This window comes from Aulonocara sp. 'chitande type north' Nkhata Bay, linkage group LG17 (assembly GCF_057382095.1).
Source record: "Aulonocara sp. 'chitande type north' Nkhata Bay isolate Kocher_YH1m ecotype deep benthic linkage group LG17, A_spYH_male_GT1.1, whole genome shotgun sequence".
NCBI lineage: Eukaryota > Metazoa > Chordata > Actinopteri > Cichliformes > Cichlidae > Aulonocara > Aulonocara sp. 'chitande type north' Nkhata Bay.
The window spans coordinates 19,308,889-19,328,060 of record NC_141360.1 but is presented as its reverse complement, the minus strand read 5'-3'; the positions used below and the strand labels follow the sequence as shown (position 1 = coordinate 19,328,060).

At 40.7% G+C, this 19,172-nt stretch overlaps 2 long non-coding RNA genes across 2 annotated transcripts; one reads left to right on the top strand and one right to left on the bottom strand.

Moving 5' to 3' along the window:
- The first annotated feature begins 2,141 nt into the window (after positions 1–2,141).
- LOC147309961 (uncharacterized) lies at positions 2,142–3,659 on the top strand. Its single transcript, XR_015125875.1, has 3 exons — positions 2,142–2,269; positions 2,685–2,757; positions 3,053–3,659. It is a non-coding gene; the product is annotated as an uncharacterized LOC147309961 (long non-coding RNA).
- A 7,294-nt stretch (positions 3,660–10,953) lies between these two features.
- On the bottom strand, positions 10,954–13,441 carry LOC147309960 (uncharacterized). The gene is made up of 3 exons (XR_015125864.1): positions 13,317–13,441; positions 11,521–11,609; positions 10,954–11,306 (listed from the first exon to the last, which is right to left on the bottom strand). It is a non-coding gene; the product is annotated as an uncharacterized LOC147309960 (long non-coding RNA).
- Positions 13,442–19,172: the final 5,731 nt, after the last annotated feature.

Genomic DNA, 19,172 nt, shown 5'->3' with positions numbered 1-19,172 from the left:
TGTCGCGTCTGCCCTGTACTACGCCTCCCCGGTTCATGTGTCATGTCTAATCTCCATGTTTCCTGTTTTACTTTGAAGGCCTGCATTCACTGTCAGTGTATTCAGTCTCACTCCTCCTGTCCTGTCGTTAAGTTCATGTGTGTCAGCTGTGTTCCCATGTGTGGCCACTTCCCCTGATCATCCCTCATGTGTATTTAGTCTCTGTGTTTCTTACAGTCTGTGTCGCGTCGTCTGTGTTCCCACCCTCCGTGTTTCCATGCCCGGTCTGTTGTCTTCCAAGCCTTAGCCTCACCATAGTTTGTTCCCAGTTTAGGTTTCTGTTTAGCCACGCTATCCCTGCTGTGTTTGTACACCTTGTTTTCAGCCATATTAAAGGCTCGCCTTCTGTTAAGCTCACTCCCGTCTGCTCACTTGTGTACGCACCTGGGTCCATTACACACACCACCGCACGGCCTGTCTCTGCAGACCGTGACACTTTGAGAGTTAATATATAAACTCTTAACACCAAGTGTTAAATTATCAACTCCAGACAGATTTGGTGTTTAACACTAAATCAGAGTTAACGTACCAACTCTCCAAAAAGAGTTAAATTAACACTCTCTGGTGTGGACCCATATAGACACTTTAATAGTGTTGAAATCAAATCTGACAGTGTTAATTTGGACATGCTGGATTTGCTGTGTGAGCTTCCGGTCACCTATTCCATGAACAGTGTTGGGGAGTAACGGAATACATGTATCGCCGTTACGTATTTAAAATACAAAATATGAGTAACTGTATTCCGTTACAGTTACCGTTTAAAAAGGTGGTATTTAGAATACAGTTACTTTGTTGAAATAAATGGAATACACAGCAGTATTTTCCTGTTTCATATTGTGGCGGGTCAGGACTGTTTGGGTTTTGTTTGACAGCTGTGATGTTCTGTTGTTCCAGGAGGCAGCGTTACGGTTGCCATGGTTACAGGGTGACGCTTGCCCTCTCTGCGACTGTGTGTTTCCTGGGTGAGAGAGAGGCCTTTTTGTTGTTGTTGTTGTTGTTGTTGTGCTAAGCTAATAGGCAGAATGCTACAGGCATAGCCCTAAAGAATGTGGGCAGTGTAGTCCGTGCTGCTGGGAGAATGGACTGCCATACCCGTTATGTGTCTGTGAGCGCGAGGAGGGAGAAAAAGGGGAGTGGAAAGGTACGAGTTGTCATTGAGCAGAAACGGGAGCTGGAAGCATGTAAATATAATAATAACCACTGCAGCCAAAAAGAGTGCCTGACGAGCCCAGTTGTAAGTAAGCTATTAAGACTCGACTGTACACCGTGTTTGTGTTTTCCTCCAAAACAATAAGTTCCGTTGGAGCAGCCTTTCAACGCCTCTCTCTGTCCGCAAAATACCAGTACCAATGCAAGACAAGGTGTTACTAGTCTGCAGGCCGCATGTTTTCTTTCCCTCTCCCTTTGCCAGGTACACAGACTGCAGTCAATTTGGGATCAATTAGAGAAAGGAGGCTTTGATTGGGCAAACCAGGAGTGCACACCCCGATAAGGAAACTCACCTGTGGCTGGGTGTATCTCTCTCTTCCTTGGAATTGTTTGGCACACATGTAGAGCTCCACTGGTGCATTTTGTTTGTTTGAAGGTTGTGGTAGGAGGACTAGGTGAGTCTGGGGACCTCATACACTTACTCACGTAGAATCTATTCTGTTAGAAACATTAGGTAAGTGGGTTGGTGCCACCCATTGTAATTTTTGAGCTTGTTTTGAGTTAAGGATTAGGGCTTTTTTTTCCCTTCTTGTTTTTCTAGGGTAAGAGCTCAGCTAAGTTTTGGTTTGGTCTTTTTTTTGTGTTTTGTTGGGGTTTTTTTTGGAACAACCTAACTGTCCCTTTCTCGCCCACATTTTTTTGTATGAATTTGTGTAATTGTTTTTGTGAGAAAGCTGCTATTAAACTTGTCTCAGCATATAACACTTGTACTGAGTTTCTGGAGTTGTTGTAACCCATATTGAAGTATAGCTTGGATAATATGTACCAAAACATTAAAAATATATATATTAATCTTAGCATTTATACTAAGTTTATAGTGAATAAGCCATAGGTTCAGCAGTGAAAGAGTTAACTGTTCTGAAGTAAACGTGGGTTGCTCTTAGCCAATGAGCTGCTGCAATGTGGTGCAGTGCCCCGCCTTTCATCTCCATCTGAGAGAGCACAGGCTTTTCCTCCTCTCTCGTGAATCCCCCATGAGCACGCTAGCGAGGAAAAGGAGATGGAGATTCACTGAAACGAGGTACATTTAAAAAAAAAAAGTGATATAAACATAAGAGTTAGCCCATATGGAAAAGATATATATAAATCTTATAAAGTTTGTATCTGTCTTGTGTGAAACTTGTATGAAAAGCATATAAGAGTGAAAACACATAAGATCCCTTGAAAAATTATATAATGAAACTTGTATGTTTTGGATACTTACTAAAACAATATATGAAAGTAATGAAAAAGTGGCCACTTTCATGAGTAAATCATGTAAGCCTTATATGATTTACTCATGAAAGTGGCCACTTTCATGAGTAATCACATATAAGTTTTTACTATTTCTTTTCCATATGGGAGTACTCGCTGCTTATGAAAAATTGTTTTATTGCATGTGTACTGCTAAGACGAGTAACTAGTTTGGTTTCTTTTACATTGTTTGGTCGAGGAAGGTCAGGAATTGGAGACGGCGCCATTTCATTGTTCCTGCGCCATCTCGCACTCCTGCGCTATTCTTTTTTTGAGGTGAGCCAAGTGTTTTAATTGTTAATCGCTTATCTGCACTTTTCATGAGTTCATTGTAAGCAAAATGTTCTGGTATTTATTGGGAAATTGTTTACAGTGTTTTGTGGAAAACTTTATATTATTTACTGGAAAAAAAAAAAAGCATTTAAAACTGATGCACAGATTATTATCTGTTTTACTGTTTATTTTCAATTTGTAACATGGGTAACGTTACAAATAGTACATCTTAGGTGATAGCGAATTGTGAACTGTGATTATATGGGAATTTAATGTCCTATAACACTGTCGTTGACAGGTCAGGTTTTTTTCCTTAATGTTCTTCCTTTCAATGCATTGCAACGGATCCTGTAATCGATGGTGAGCCAATCCTGTTGACCAATTGACTTTTTCCTGTGCTGCATGGCAGAGTGTGGTAGGCCAGCTGCAACAAAAAAAAAACCACCACTTTGAACCTACTATTCCCCTTCTTCACACACATCCCCCTGGACTTACGGACGGTGATTACTGTGATTGTACCACATGGTTCTCATTGAGGAAAAACTGGTACCAAAAAGGGATACTTTCATTTGAAATGTTTTTGTATGTTTGTCATTAATTTTCTTTTTTTTCTGAATGAGTAAAAATACATAAGCTGGCATTTTCAAAACTCACAGTTGCCTTGAGTCTCATTCAGTTTGCCTTTCCTGTACACAGCCGAACCTACTAGTCCAATGCCGTGAGCCCTTTTGCATCAAATTTGGGTGAGGTACATTTTGATCTTAGCGTTTGGAGACACATTAGTGTTACACTGTGTTACCTCCTGCCCTCGAGGGGGGCGTAATGCAAGGTTAAAGCAGAATTAATCTAGATGATCAATCTCCGCGTGATCGGTCCTGTCACTGGCCAACAGAAAGGGTGTTATCTGTCACGATCCTGGGTCTTAGGACCCAGTGTTTTGAGTTCTAGTTCATTTTGATGTTTATAGTATGTTTAGCTCATTAGGCCTCCTATGTTCATTTGCTTATTAGTTCCCCCTTGTGTTTCAACCCATGTTAAGTCTCCCCTGCCCTTCATGTCTCTCTGTGCCCCCTCTGTTCTGTTTATTGTGTGTCTTTGCATGTTTGAGTTTCTTGTTTTGTCACCCTGCATTGTGCATTATGTTCTCATGGTTGGTCTTTTGTTACTCCCTCTAGTCTAGTCTCTTGTGTTCAAAGCTGAGTATTTCCCTCTGTGTATTTTGGTTCTTAGACCTCTGCCTTATGGTTTGTCTCTGTTTCTTAGTTGCTGTCTCCACTGTGTCTAGTTCGTGTCTCTGTGTGATACTTCCTGTTTTACTTTGAAGGTCCATGCCTCATGTAAGTGTTTCTAGTTTTGCGTCTCTGTCTCGTCCAGCCTGATTACTCCCAGCTGTGCTCTCCTTCTGTGTCTCATTCCCTCGTTATCCCTCTGTGTATTTAAGCTCTGTGTTTCTCTTTGTCAGTGTCGTAGTCTCCCTCATAGCTGTGTGATTTTTCCCTGTGGCTCCTCGTGCTTTAGTCTCCCCAGTTTAAGTTTAGTACTGTTTTTTGTGTTTCACTTTATGCCAGCATTAAAGCTGTGTTTTTGAGTTTACGTTTCGTCTCCGTGAGTTTACGTTTGGGTCCTTCTCCTGCCTGCCACACAGCCGAACCATGACAGTTATCTATGGTGGCAACCCACAAGAAAACTTCTGCATAGATCCAAGTGATCTAAATAAAGCTCTGAAATGCCCGCAACAACCTATATGTACCATGGAGGAGGTAGCTGCACAAATGCCTAACTCCACAGTCTTTTCTGTCCTGGATGTGAAATGCTCCTTTTGGCAGATAACACTTGACCACATGTTATCCATGCACACAACTTTCAGCTCTCCATTTGGCAGAATGGCATATGAAATCAACTCAGCCAGCGAGGTGTTCCAGCGTGCAATGGAGCAGGTCTTTGCAGGATACCCCTATGCTGTTATCATCGATGACATAATCATTGGTGGAAGAGATATGAAAGAGCATGAACATAATCTCAGAAAGGTACTTGACCGTGTGAGGGAAGTCAAACTGAGACTTAACCCCCTAAAGTGCAAATTCCACCTCAAAGAAGTCTGTTATGTTGGACATTTATTCACAAGAAAGGGCTTAAAGCGCGATTCCGCTAAGACCAAAGCAATTAATGAGATACCCACACCAGAAAACGTCACAGCCCCCCAACGCTTCTTATGGATGATTAATTATTTGGGAAAGTTCATTCCCAATTTCAGTGAGCCCTCAATCCCACTTTGTGAGCTAACATGAAAATACATACAGTGGCACTGGCTAAAGCAGCTTCAAGATGCATTTGCTTTAAAAAAAACCAAAAAAAACCAGCCTAACCAGTCCATCCACTCTCAGCTCCAAGTCCGTACTGTGACGTCCAGAAACCCATCACATGCAAGTGATGGGACTTGGAGCTGCATGCCTTCAGGAAGGTGTCCCAATCGCCTACTCCTCTCGTACTCTGGCACAGACTGAGATGCGCTATGCGCAGATCAAGGAAGAGCTTCTTGGTGTTGTCTTCACATGTTCCGAATTCATCAAAATTGATCATCAGCCATTAGTCACAATCCTAAACAAATGTATACACACAGCTCCAGCCAGATTGCAGCGCATGATGCTGAGACTGCAAAAGTGCAACTTCCAGATAGTATACAAAGAAGGCTCACAGATGCTGACATGCTGACATTTTGTCCCATAGTCCCACAACTTGGGCAGAGCGACACAGTAATGAAAGGGCAGACTACGAGATCATGTCAGTCCAATACATCTCTTTCTCTAGGCTGACCGAACTGAGGGAACAAACTGCCTCTGATCCAGATCTACAGAAACTACAGGGAGTGCAGAATTATTAGGCAAATGAGTATTTTGTCCACATCATCCTCTTCATGCATGTTGTCTTACTCCAAGCTGTATAGGCTCGAAAGCCTACTACCAATTAAGCATATTAGGTGATGTGCAACTCTGTAATGAGAAGGGGTGTGGTCTAATGACATCAACACCCTATATCAGATGTGCATAATTATTAGGCAACGTTTCCTTTGGCAAAACGGGTCAAAAGAAGGACTTGACAGGCTCAGAAAAGTCAAAAATAGTGAGATATCCTGCAGAGGGATGCAGCAGTCTCAAAATTGCAAAGCTTCTGAAGCGTGATCATCGAACAATCAAGCGTTTCATTCAAAATAGTCAACAGGGTCGCAAGAAGCGTGTGGAAAAACCAAGGCGCAAAATAACTGCCCATGAACTGAGAAAAGTCAAGCGTGCAGCTGCCAAGATGCCACTTGCCACCAGTTTGGCCATATTTCAGAGCTGCAACATCACTGGAGTGCCCAAAAGCACAAGGTGTGCAATACTCAGAGACATGGCCAAGGTAAGAAAGGCTGAAAGACGACCACCACTGAACAAGACACACAAGCTGAAACGTCAAGACTGGGCCAAGAAATATCTCAAGACTGATTTTTCTAAGGTTTTATGGACTGATGAAATGAGAGTGAGTCTTGATGGACCAGATGGATGGGCCCGTGGCTGGATTGGTAAAGGGCAGAGAGCTCCAGTCCGACTCAGACGCCAGCAAGGTGGAGGTGGAGTACTGGTTTGGGCTGGTATCATCAAAGATGAGCTTGTGGGGCTTTTTCGGGTTGAGGATGGAGTCAAGCTCAACTCCCAGTCCTACTGCCAGTTTCTGGAAGACACCCTCTTCAAGCAGTGGTACAGGAAGAAGTCTGCATCCTTCAAGAAAAACATGATTTTCATGCAGGACAATGCTCCATCACACGCGTCCAAGTACTCCACAGCGTGGCTGGCAAGAAAGGGTATAAAAGAAGAAAAACTAATGACATGGCCTCCTTGTTCACCTGATCTGAACCCCATTGAGAACCTGTGGTCCATCATCAAATGTGAGATTTACAAGGAGGGAAAACAGTACACCTCTCTGAACAGTGTCTGGGAGGCTGTGGTTGCTGCTGCACGCAATGTTGATGGTGAACAGATCAAAACACTGACAGAATCCATGGATGGCAGGCTTTTGAGTGTCCTTGCAAAGAAAGGTGGCTATATTGGTCGCTGATTGGTTTTTGTTTTGTTTTTGAATGTCAGAAATGTATATTTGTGAATGTGGAGATGTTATATTGGTGTCACTGGTAAAAGTAAATAATTGAAATGGGTATATATTTGTTTTTTGTTAAGTTGCCTAATAATAGTCACCTGCACACACAGATGTTCCCCTAAAATAGCTAAAACTAAAAACAAACTAAAAACTACTTCCAAAAACATTCAGCTTTGATATTACTGAGTTTTTTGGGTTCATTGAGAACATGGTTGTTGTTCAATAATAAAATTACTCCTCAAACATACAACTTGCCTAATAATTCTGCACTCCCTGTAAGCTCTGTCATCATGAAGGGCTGGCCTTACAGACAAACTTAGCTGTCCACAGAGATTCGTCAATACTACCCGTATCGAGATGAACTCACCAATTAAAGATGGCATTGTCATGAAAGGCCTGAAGACAGTGATCCCAGTCTTTACAAAAGGATTATATTGCTATCCTCCACAGAGGGCACCCAGGCACAGGATCTACTAAATGCAGGGCCCGTGGTAGCATGTTCTGGCCCACAATAATTGAAGATATAGAGCAGGAAACAACTGCATATCCAGTGGAATGATGGAATGGCCAACATCACCTGGTTGTAGTTGATTCCTACTCAGGTTGGTTTGAGGTACACTTGCTTCGTGACTTAACACCATCATTACAAAGCTCAAAAGACACTTTTCAGTCCATGGCTACCCGCACAAAGTAATATCAGACAATGCCACCCAGTTCACTAGCCAACCCTTCACAGACTTTGCTCTGGCCTAGGACTTGGTTCATGTGACAAGTAGCCCAGAATACCCACAGGCCAATGGACTAGCTCAGTGGTTCCCAAACTTTTTTTGCTAGGCCCCCCTTTATATTTACAAGAAAAATGTTCCCTAACCCTCTCTGTGCAAAATGGGTCCAAAAACATAAACAACTGTGGGATACTGTTTGTCCGGGATTTAGACAGGGGGAACAAATCGTGGCAGGATTAGCCTGATATTATTTGTATCCCACTGTAACTTTACTGTATAAAGAGCTAACATCTCCAAAATGTCAGGAGTAGTTAGTCATTTCAACAAGTGTTTGTGAACTAAAAATCAAGAATGTGGGATACTGTTTGTCCGTGATTTGAAGAGCCCAACGCTGCTCCCGACGAACGGAAAACCAATTCTGCAGGGGAGACCTACCTTGGCACTTGTGCAGGTAAAGCCAAAGGGAAGATATGCGTCACCATATTTTCATATTTTCTAGTCTTTGGCTTAGAATGAAGTTGGTTTGGAAACTTATTCAGCTATGCTTCATCTCCTGCTTTGCATCTGTGTGGGCGCCCCGTGCTAGCAGTGTCCAAGCTTTTTTTTTTTATTCCCCTTTTCATACCCCCCCCCCCTCCCCCCAATGGCTAAACATGCTGTTTATAGTGTAAAGCAGTTGATGAAAAGGTCAAAGAGAGAGACACCAGATGTCTTCCTCAGCCTAATCAATCTCCGCAATGTGCCATGAGATTAAGCTGAGAGGCTGATGTCAAGGTAGACATGCACTATCCTACCTGTGTGTAAACATCTGTTAGTTCCCAGACCCAAAAGCAATACTGTTGTTAAGACAAGCCTATATTTTTTTTCTTGGTTTGTTTTTGCTATTCTTGTAAACTACATGTAACTTGATGTTGAAAAGGTGAAAAGGTGAAATGTTGAGTATGTTCTTACCAGTGAAACAGTTCCAGGTTTGAAGTGAATATAATGGTAGAATGTTATGGATAAGAATCTATTGTTAATGCATTATGCTGAAGATGATGTTAGTTGTTTATACAGCCATAAGTTAAAGAAAGGGGATGTAGAGCATCTGACTAGTGTTGTTGAATAATGGGGGTTTCCCATACCTGTTTGAAGCAAATAGTGCACTGCCCATACATGCAGTAAAATGCCTAACACAGGACTGGGTTCCCACCAACGGAGTCAAGCTGTTTGCATGTTATGTCTCCTCAGTTATACACAGTAAATCATGAATCATGAATCCAGGGTCTTTACTAAACGTCAAACGCTGTGGATGAGAAAATTTTATTTTCCCTGAAGTTCCAGGACAGTGAATTAGTGCAATCTCGGAGATTTATTCTGAGCTCTGCGATTTGTTCTATCGGGGAGGGCGGCAAGAAAACTCCTCCCATTTCTTCCTAATTGGATTTTGAGCAGAATATTCCAGAATATTCTCCACGTTTGCAGAAGAGAGAGTGGATTCTTCTTCAGATTCGGTGTCGGTTATCTCAGCCTTATTTGGAGGAGCTGTTCATTCCATCCTGCTTTTACATCTTTATGGACCTGTAGTGTTTGCTGGTTTTCTTCACGTGGGTTAGCACTGTTTGCAGGAAGTGTGGTGAAGGTTGTGTCAGGGCCACTCTGGTCCTAATGGTAATACCATAATGTGTGCACTGTTATAGATATGTGAGTGCAGTTATGTACTTTGTTGTTGTGACTCTGTGGTTGTAAATTGTTTTAAAATGTCTTGCGGATGGTCGGTGAAAGCACTGAAGGACGTCTCATGGAGGAAAGAAGAGGAAGGAAGCTTGTTCAGTGATTCTCCATATGTCCCCCAGACACTAGAGAAGCCAAACACTGAGGTTGGAAGTCATTAGGCAAAGGCTGGAGGGCACTGATGGTTCAAACAGCCCAGCAGCTTCAACACCCGGGGGTTTAAAAAAAATTCACAGCGGTTTCAAATTATAACAGTGAAATCACAGTTCACCGTAAAATGTGCAGAAATATTTGCACACTGCGCCCATATTCAATTTAGGAATCACTATTAAACCGACATCCAGTTACATAAATTAAAACCACTGACAGCTACCAGTTCCAGAGTTCAGTCGACCGAATAAAACTTCCTCAGTTCCCCTGAGGTCCAGCAGAGGCTCCAGCAGTGAGTCAGCCCCCATAGACTCCCATGTTAAAACTTTACAGCAGAAATAAACATGTTTACAGCTTGATACACAAACTGTTTGGTCTCTATGGATCGTTTCCGTCATTCTTAACAACTGTTGGGGGGGAGGGAGATTTTAAATTAATTATGAATTATACCTCAATATTATTATTAATCAGTTATTATTGATCAGTATGAGGGGAAAGAGGATTTGGGGCCACAAACCCTGAAATCAGCAGGTTTGTTGAACTACTCTGGCTGATCTGTCATCACCAGCAGGTGAGGGTCACCACAAAACACAAACAGAATACTTCACAATGGAGGTTTCAGAACTGGAAAATAATACAATCAAAGCTGGTAAAAAAAAACAAAAAACTTCCAAACATATATTTGTGAATACTAAAATAGCTGCAAAGCTGCAGGAGAAGTAGATTCATGGTAGGAAACATATTTAAGGTTTGTGGTGCTTTATGGAGATGTGAATGGTCACATGAAAGCAAAAGAAATCACCTGTGGTGCTTTGAACAGATGACTGGTGTCTTACAAAGACACTAGCAAAGTTGACCCAGACAACAAAGTAAAGCTAGTTTTCAGCTACGAGCCCGACACGAACCCGACGTATTAGCCAGAGGTCCCTTTACTACGGTTTGGAGCAGCTGACCTGTTTTATATACGCGCGGAATAGTTTTCTATTCGAGATTGCTGCAAAGATGAGCTTTTGAATGATTTTTGAATGTCAGAAATGTATATTTGTGAATGTGGAGATGCTATATTGGTGTCACTGGTAAAAATAAATAATTGAAATGGGTATATATTTGTTTTTTGTTAAGTTGCCTAATAATTATGCACAGTAATAGTCACCTGCACACACAGATATCCCCCTAAAATAGCTAAAACTAAAAACAAACTAAAAACTACTTCCAAAAACATTCAGCTTTGATATTACTGAGTTTTTTGGGTTCATTGAGAACATGGTTGTTGTTCAATAATAAAATTATTCCTCAAAAATACAACTTGCCTAATAATTCTGCACTCCCTGTATGTTGTGCTCTCCGGTTACTCTGGTATGAATGACTCTGAATTACTTTATGATAAATAACACACTATTGTCAAAAAACAGTGAAAGAATTCCAGATCACAAGTTTTTAGTTCAAAATACAAGTGACGACCTTTGACTTTAATCAGGTTTTATTTAATTGTGTCAGAGAAAACATCATGTGCTCTTCATGTAGCTGAGTACATTCAGTGTTTAAAACAGAAGTTGTGCAGGTCTGAGATCAGCAGTTTTCTGAAACACAAAACTGAGGTACTGTTAATGCTGATGTATAGTGACACAGTTACAGGGGTGATTAATCCTTTTGACTTTTTGTCTTTAAATTTATCAATAAAACAGCTGCAGCTTTCACTGACAACACATGCGGTACTTTAACCTTTGTACTATTTTCTTCAGTTCATTTTGGAGTTACTACAAAGATTGAAGATATAAGATGATCTGTCTGCTGTCACTGGGTGGTGCCTAGGTCTGAATCTGAGGACGGCTCCTGTAATCACAAACAGAACAGAATCATCACAAACTGAAATATAAAGTTTATCTCTCAAATCTGAAATAGAGCAGATCCTTCTCTGTCCTCACACACTCGGGATCTGAAGTTGTTCAGTCCTACAGTTCTGCCGACAGCTGACATATGAGCTGTTTATTTATTTTTTTTTTTTAAAGGCATTATATACTAACACATTTTCTAATATCATGTTTACCTTTGAGTTGTTGATGCTTTATAAATGGACATCTGCAAAGATGAGATGATGGGGCAGGTTTCAGTCAAGGTTCAGTCTGCTGCTGCATCCTGGTCACAACATACGGAGGTGTTATCAGCAGCAGTGGTGGTCAAGTTACTTGAAAAAAGTAATCAGTAACTAATTACTGATTACTTCCCCAAAAAAGTAATCCCGTTACTTTACTGATTACTTATTTTCAAAGGTAATTAATTATTTAGTTACTTAGTTACTTTTTAAAAACACGATTTACAACCTGAAGAGGTGATAAAGCGATAGATTTTTCAGCCCAGTTCTACTTTTTCTGCACAATTCATCGTACAAAATGTAATCAAATGGAAAAGTATCTTTTTTTTTAACTTGTTTTATCAGTTTTAATCTTTTAACTTTATGCATCAAGCAAAAATAAAATTATATGCACCATTCTCTGACTTGAATAAATGAGTTTAACATTTAAACCTATTTTCTGCACATTCCAGCACATAAAATAAAATATTTTTTGTGTTTACACTCAGTCTTTCAAATAGATGCAAGTAAAACACAGCAGAAAATAAATAAAGTCAAAGACTAGCGGTCCTGTTGCTCTATTTTCACCTGTGAGTGACGTAAATAGTGGCGTAGGCGGAGGTTTATCCTGGTGCAGGTGTGCGGCAGCGGTCAGTTGAAGAATCCGCGAGTTTCTCTGTGAATTTCCCATTACGTCGTTGCGCACTCGGTGCTTGTTTTTGGGGGGGTTTTTTCGCTGTAAAAAGAAGTTTTCTTCCCACACACAACGGACACTAATGTTTTTGTCACTTTTTATGGAATCAAACTTAAAGTAAGGTCAGTACTTCCACGCTTTAAACGCTGCACGCTCATACTCTCTGCAGCACTCGATATATTATCCATTGTTAATCTGCACACAGCTGTTGCCACGAATGTCGCACTCGCTTACGTCACGGTCATGAGACATTCTCGCAAAAAAAATCACGGTTTTAGTAACGCAGTAACGCAGCGTTCCTACGGGAAAGTAACGGTAATCTAATTACCGTTTTTGCAATAGTAATCCCTTACTTTACTAGTTACTTGAAAAAAGTAATCAGATTACAGTAACGTTACAAGTAACGCGTTACTGCCCATCTCTGATCAGCAGTGGTATTGAACAAGAAATATTAATGCTTCAAATTATTTGTCCTAAAGGATGCAAGCTGTACAGCATGCACATGTGACTTTGTGAACATAACTCATTAAAAATAATTCAGACAGTTTTTTAACCTGAATATTTGTAACAAACTCAGTAAAATAAAAATGCTAAAAAAAAATAATCAGAGGAAAAATTTAACATTTAACTTAAGCTGCCAAGCGGAAGTAGTTGGTTTCAGTACATAAGTATCGGGCTTTGCTATTTAATCCGTAGCTATTGACTGATGAGGGGTTACTGAAGTGCCAGATTTTTAAAAGTTGGCGTTAATGTCCTTCCACATGTGGAAAGCGACAGAAAACATGCTGCTGTTTGCACATATTTAATAATCAGCTCTGCACAGGAGCAGAAGCAGAGTCCAGCCTGTTGCTCTTACAGTATAATACTCATAATAAAAGTACAGTAACCGTGGTTAGTCACTGAGCAGCCCGGTGCATTTCACTTGATTTCTTTAGTCAGGGTAAATTCATTCACCTGCCACGGGTTAGCTAAACGAACTTTACAAAACAAGTTTCCCCGACAGCCGAGTGCTCATCTTAGCTAGGTAGCTAGCTAAGGACCTAAATTACAGATTAGTTTACAAACACATTTAACTTACCAAAAATAATGCGGTGGGGCCTCAGGTCCTCCTGTCCGGTAGTCCAATTTACTGAAGAACACCTCAGGCTGTCACTTTGAAATAGTCGGTAATGTAAACGCTGGACCTCTCAGCATCTGCCATTCCCGAACAGACACATGCCGCAGCCGTGACGTCAGTGTGTTCTCCAGTCATTGGTCAGCATTATAATATATGCAAATACATGCGGGTTGGAATCCCCGCCCCCCCAGCACGCCCCCGGACGCCAAACAGTGCCAGCAGAGTGAAACTGAAAAATGGATTGAAACAGAAAAAAAAATTGTAAGCGAAAACAAAAAAATTACAGTTTCAATTAATTGTTTTTCACTATCAATTTTTTTTTCAGTTTCAATACAAGATTTTTCAGTACATTTATTTCAGTTACAATATTTCTTTTCGGTTTCAATATTTTTTTCGGTTTCATTCCAAGGTGGCATCGTTCTGATCCCATACAGCTTCAGCATTGATCACAGCCTCCATCTGTTGTGCGTTTTCTCAGCATTTTTCCTCCATTTTCTATTGTGAATTACTCCCTTTGTTGTGTGTTATTTTTCCCATCCATTCCCAGGCTATTTCCATGAGTCACTCAAAGTGTTCTCTGCTGCGATCCAGGCCCAAAGTATTATTACAGACAGACTCCTTGTTTATGGTTTTCTCATCAATAAATGGCCTATTGTCTCCGGACACCGTGGGATTTAGTGTGGTGTCGTATTTTAATTTTTACTTTTAAACAGGAACACTGCTATAAATATTACATTTGTCCTCTGAAATAGTGTTTTCACAGGCAATTTCAAAAGTCAAAGCTGGGTGGGTGCCATTTATTGTAGCTTAATCCTTTCCTGCAGCACAGAGACAGTACTGTACTTTTTACAATATTACATTTATTTGACAGCTGCTTTTATGAGTTATTTTAGAGATTAACCCATAAGTGCATGCAGCGCTTGGACGCTGTGCCGCACAAGTGTGTATGTGTCTGGTTACAAAGCAGAAAAAATGTACTTTGTGTATGTTTATATTAGACAAGCTAATTAGCTTGGTTATTGGTTATTAGATAAGTTTGGAATACATTGTGAAATCATCCTCTGAATTTGGTCAGTTCACTTTTATTTATATAGCACCAAATCACAGCAACAGTTGCCTGAAGCCGCTTTACCAGTTAAAGGTTAAAGACAGAGAAAGTAGAGAAAGCCCCAACAATAAAGACAGCATTTTTCTGTGTGAGACAGTCTTCCACCATATTAACAGACACACTAGTATTCGCTAATATTAGCCAGATCTGATCTGATTGCTCCATGAATCAAAGTTAATGCTGAGTGTTATTAGGGCATCATTTATCATTATTCTGGAAGTGTCCTGAAAATTGGTGATTATGGATATTTATGCTGTCATTCCAGCTCATGTGTTAAACTACAGAAACACTTCTGAATTACCTTTGAGACTCATTCAAAATGAAGACTGTTTATATAAAAAATGAAAATACCTTCTGCATCTGGAAAGTGAGGCCATTGCTGAAGAGTTTTGCTTTCTCTCTAATGTTCAGCAGGGCACAACTCCACTGGTTGTAAAACAAAGTCTGACTGCGTGGAAGTCTATGAGACACTGATGCTATATCTCCCCTGATCTCTGCGCTTGGTAATAATCTCTGATGAGTTTAGTGTCTTATTGAATAAAGCACATTTGGCAGATTCTCATTTTCTTAAGTTATGGAACCATTAAAGTCATAGAGGATGATAAAGCAAAACCTTAGGGAGGGGATAGTCTACACTGCCCTGTGCTACTTCCATAACACAACTTAATGGTCTCTGGCAACATTTTTGGTCAAATTTAATAATTTAATCCCCTGAGAATATTTTGTTTTCTGACCTTTTAGTTTTTTGCACTACTGCATATATCAGCCGAAATATGGTGTAGAATGTGTGCTCCTTAGCAGTGATGTGTTGGTATATTAACCTAAGCAATCAGAATATTAACTTTTTGATTTTGGTAGTTGTTGTAAGTTTTGGCAACGAGCAGACAGCAAACTGCGTCATCGAAACTGACAAACACAAATAAATTTTCTTTTTTTTTCTCCAAAGAGTTAAAGTTAGACCCGTGGTTAAACCTTAAATGGTTAAATCCGTAACACTCTGTAGAACTCATTACTGATACAAATAAAAAATACATATTAAAATATTTTTAATCTCTGTGGGCACCAGAACACATTAGATAGTTTGAGAAATGTCAGACAGCTTCAAACTTGATGAACCTCCTAACCAAATAAAACCCTACCCCATACTTAACCCTACATGGGTTATCAATGAACTGGTGGATTTTAAGGTCCATCTGTTTTATTTTGCTGTTATTTTCCTTACATTTATCTCCATTTAGGAAAATAGAAAATCTTCTAACAGAAAAAATGTATGATACTATTCATTAGTTAAGCTGAGGTTTGCAGTTCCTCAGAGATCCACTCTGGGTCCTCTTTGTTTTGTTTGTTTGTTTGTTTTTTGCTTTTTGTATAAATTGTTCATCACTACTGTAACCACTGTGTATGTATGATAATCTTTTGAAAACTTTTTTTCTTTTCAAATATTAGGATGTGAACAAAACAAAATACAACCCTAGCTACTCTGTAACTAGTGACATGTTGGATGATCAAACCTTGAAAATCAAAAGTGTATTTCAGTTTCAGGTCAGTGCGTATGTATGCTGTATATATTTTAGATATTAGCATTTTCAGCCCTTATGAGAATCGTAAAACTCCAGAGAAAATCTTTTTGACACATTTTAAAACCGATGACAAAGACACTGCGAATGGCCCACTGGGGACACATTTATGTGGGAAGTTTATTCGATGGCTGTCAGCTGTTTATCTTCTGGTGTCAGATGTTAAAGGCAGAAATATGTCGGTGCACACATTCTGTGGTCAAACACACATTCTCATTGACCACATGTTAGACTGACGCTGCTTTCACGGCACTGGATTGGGTCTGGGTGTCTGATGATGGTCCTGGGTGGAGGATTGGGGAATTTTTGTTTAGTGGTTGGTTGGCTGGTGGATCTGGGTCTAAGCTCGAAGCGCCGCCAGCTGATGAAAAAATTTCCCGTCTGCTTTAAGTTTTAGCGAGCATTTTTCTCCTAATTACATTGTCTCGCCATGTAGGGCTGTAGAGTTTGTAGGTTGGGGGTAAAACTGGGGAAGGTGGGTGGGCATCGTTGCAAGGTCCAATACTAAACTGGCATGAAAGAAATTGGATATTGTCCTGCTCAGTGCAGGATTTGGCTCCTCGGCTATAAAAGAGGACCTCTGGCAGTCCTTTAAAGGTTTCAGGCTGTCCAAATCCACTTTTTTTCTTTTTCAGCTGAGACATGCTAAAAATAAAAACGGGCCTTTTTAAAGAGTGTGGCTTTTAATGGCAGCATGTAAAAATCTGCTATGTGTTAACAGCTTCACTGAGGCAAACCAAAGACATGCCTTAGCGGCCTCAAAACAAATTGGGAGGGCAAATGACAAAGCAGAAGGTGGCTTTCTTTCTTTCTTTCTTTTCATTTGGCTCTTTGTGCTTGTGTTTGATCAACAGGGTGAATGAAAGCAGCGGTGACGCCCTGAGACTTTACAGAAAATACACCCACTAAAAAAGCCAAAGATAAAAGAGGAACACAAAGCTCCAGAGTACACAAGCTCATAAAAAAGATCAGGATGTCGTCAGACTTTACCAGTTTACCCTTCAGTGTGCTCGTGCTCTCCAACACATTCTCTTCTGTAATATTTACTTTATGTAATATTTCACAGTCATCGAGGGTGTGACTTTTTTCTCGCCCCCGTTATAATCACACTCACAATGAATGACTGATGATGGCAGTCAGTTCATTCTGACAGCAGGAACAAAATGCTTATTTTTTGAGTTTTATGTGTTTTCATTCCAGAAGTAAATGAGATTTTTTTAGAAAAAATAGCTAGAGCTCCAGATGACAATTGATGGTGACACTTTTTTTTTTTTGTTATTTTTAAAATACTTGTCCAGTTCAGCTGCAAACACCTTTAGGGAAAGATCCAGGTTACAATAAAATGGTTGAAATTCATTTTAAAACATTGTGCTTTTTACATTTTAACCAGAAAAGAGTCAGCAGTCAGAGTTTTGTTGACCCATACCTACACCCCAATCTCCTTTGATTGTTTCTGTCATGAATTGGTGGGGAAAACGGACCCAAATGCTCGACTCTTCCAAGAAAAAAAAACAGTGAATTTATTTACAGTGAATAATATGAAGAATATATACAGTTCATTGACTACGGCCGACAATCGGCCCACCGTTTGTTCTGGTCTGCAGTCCCTAGGACCGCCGATCTAGTGGCTCACCAAGCTTGCTGACAGCGCCTCATGTGATGCTGGACGGACGGCACCACCAACTCACCTTCCATAATAGAGAGACGTGGGGGTTGGTAGCTCAGGGAAACCTTGAACGGTGAAACTCCGGTGGCTGTCGAGGTGCTGGAGTTGTGGGCGTACTCCACCCAGACCAGCTGGTCACTCCACATAGTCTGTTTCGAGGAGTCAGCTGCTTCCAGGTCTTGGTTGGTGCTCTCCACTTGTCCAGTGGTCTGAGAGTGAAAACCTGAGGACAGACTCACCTGGCCCCGGAGTTCGGAGCAGAACTCCCTCCACACTTGGGATGTGAACTGGGGCCCTCGCTCAGAAACGATGTCTTGAGGGATTCCATTTGGAATTTTACAATAATGATTTTGTAAGTTTGAATGTCACATTAAAGGTAAATTCGAACCAGGAACCAGCAGTTTAAAATCTTAATCCAAGTTTTTGCTGACCCATTCACCTACCACAATCTTTTCTCCAACGCCAGTCTTTTGGGGTTTGGATCAGGAGTTATTATTATCATACTAATGAGGCAGTTAAAGGTAAATTAAACAATGCTGACTGTCAGTTTGAACCAGGAGGGAAGCAACAGAAAAAAACTGTAGGGTTTTATTGACCCAACCATGCACCCTGACCTCCTCCCAGTGCTGCTCATTCCCTGTACACCTACATCAGTCAGCTTTGATGTCCTTTGCAGGGTTTTCATTAGAAATAAAATCAATGTAGAAAACACTGGGCACAATTTTCAGGCTGCACATCTGTGCACTATCATGGCTTTATTATGCAAAAACTTCACAAGACACTGTAGCAATTACACAAGAATATCCAGTAATGTCCCTGCCTACAATTAAACACATTCACTTACCGAAAATCGGGGGCATCTGCTGTGGCAAATGGGTGCAAGATGCACTGCAAGTTGCCCTGTTGTCATCTGTTCTCGTAAAGTATAACCAAACTTTTGAGCGTTTGAGCTGCCATGTTTCCTGCCAGGTAAATGACGCTCCACAAAGTGGTGACGTCATTCAGGGTGACTGGAATCGATAAGGGAATCATTTGCAAAAATGGCAAACAATTCCAAGGAATTGAAACAGTGGGAACCGGTTCTCAACAAGAACCGGGTTTCGATACCCATCCCTACTCTTCACTGTATTTATTTTCAGATTTGTAAGTTATACCTATGATTTTCTCTTTTTACCTGCACAGCTAGATTCACTGAAACTTGTAAGAGGATGTGACCCCTGACCCTCTGTCATATGAAAGTCCCACTAAGTTACAAACCAAAAAGTAAAAATGCTCTTTATTCGGGATTTGTATTAGACACCTGCTGCAGTATCAGCAGCAGGCCTGTGAGGGATCAGACAAACAGAAAGTAAAAGGACGGATTCTGTTGGATGAATAAGATTCAGGCCGGCAGGTCGGAAAACACCTTGGCCAGCCTCTGAGACAACCAGGGAAGGTTTAGGCACATGAATCCGGATCAAAACGCA